This window comes from Etheostoma spectabile, unplaced genomic scaffold, assembly GCF_008692095.1.
Source record: "Etheostoma spectabile isolate EspeVRDwgs_2016 unplaced genomic scaffold, UIUC_Espe_1.0 scaffold376, whole genome shotgun sequence".
Classification (NCBI taxonomy): Eukaryota; Metazoa; Chordata; class Actinopteri; order Perciformes; family Percidae; genus Etheostoma; species Etheostoma spectabile.
The window spans coordinates 453601-455144 of NW_022605594.1; the positions used below are offsets into that span (position 1 = coordinate 453601).

At 40.0% G+C, this 1544-nt stretch overlaps 1 protein-coding gene across 2 annotated transcripts in view; it reads right to left on the bottom strand.

The window, feature by feature from the left end:
* Positions 1-1544, bottom strand: part of ldlrad4b (low density lipoprotein receptor class A domain containing 4b) — a 54418-nt gene that overhangs the window by 14779 nt on the left and 38095 nt on the right. The gene's annotated exons all lie outside the window — the stretch shown is intronic.

Consider the following 1544-nt stretch of genomic DNA (forward strand, 5'->3'; position numbering starts at 1 on the left):
TTGATACTATAAATAAAATTGAATTGAATTATTCTGACTAATTGTTATAACTTGTGTTCACCAGCAGAGGGTAGCACAGGTCAAACTCAATATGTGCGAGTGTGGGCCTGAGGCCTCGACAGAGGAAAGCTTCAAATCATAGAAAAAATGAGTGTTGAGACTCTGGTATTTGTCCCAGCGTACAGTGGTTTCTATGTGGAGATACTGAATAACTATGCCATTTTTGTTCTCAACAAGCAGCATTCAGTGACACACACACCAGCTTCAGAGAACCTTCTAGATCAGGGCACCACTTGGAAACAATGATCGCTGCCTTACAGTCATGTTTCCCTCTTGTCTCTTGTTCATTGTTTAATCCGTTTTTCTTCTCCTCCCACTCTCTCTTTGAACCTTTCCTGCATCTCCACTTGGCCCTCATCTCTCTATCCAGCTTTCATCTAATCCAACTTTTCCACCCTCCTTTTTCTCTCCCTCAAGTCTCTTTTTGTATTCTCCCAACTCTGCCTACCTTTATCAATTCTTTATCACCCACCTTCATTCTTTCTAGTTCTTATTGCCCTCTCACTCTGTCTATCCCTCCTTCCTCTCTCCAGTCTGCAGTCTGAAACTCTTTTGTTGTGGATTTGTCGGTTTGTTCTTGATCAAGTCTTGACCTTGTCTGGTCCTGGCACCCAGTTTGACCTCTGACTAACATCCTACTCACTGCTGGACCCTTGCATATTTTGTGTGTTTATACAGTTTGTGTCCTTTTGTGTTCATGCAGCTCTGTAAATGTACACACTCAGCTATTTGTACAACAATCCCACACCACAGCAGCTACAGGGGAGGGGTGGGGTAAGACGGAGTTGAAGAAGACCAACTAGTAGCATAAGGTGGGGAAAAAAAAAAAAACCTAAGCAAGTAAAACTAATCGTCATTAACCTCCAAAGAGTGGAGAAATGAGTGCAGAGCACTAACAGACAAGCTCAACAACCTTTCTTTTGCAAGATGAAATATGACAAGTGAGGCACTGAAGTGCCCATTTATTGCACCAGACATTTGAAACTGATTTTTAAGTTATTTGTAAGATTATGAGTCACCTAATGTGAAACAGGTAGGACTGAGGTAACAATGTGCTGAAAGTGAAAATTAAGAACCAAAGCGGGACTAAATGCTCCACTGGCAATGACATCTACCTAACATAAGAGTAAAGAAGTGGAGTGATCTGGAAATACTAAGTGCCCTAAGCTTGTAGAGCCAAATTTGCAATGAGGTAGGTATTTGCAAGGACTTTATTAACATAAAATAGTTGTACACTAGCTTTAACTATGTGTAGCGTGACACGCTTTATTCTCAAGACTTCCTCTATTTAACTGCAGCCATTTTCAGTATAGTATAGTACAGTAGAGTAGAGATCATCAGAGGGTCCTCAGAGTTACTCTAGTGGGTCTGCCAAATTTTTGTTTGCTAAAAAATGTAAATGTATGAAAATATAGATTAATATGAATCCAACATAACATTAGCAAAGGTTTAGGGCTGCACAATTAATCAAATTTTAATCACGA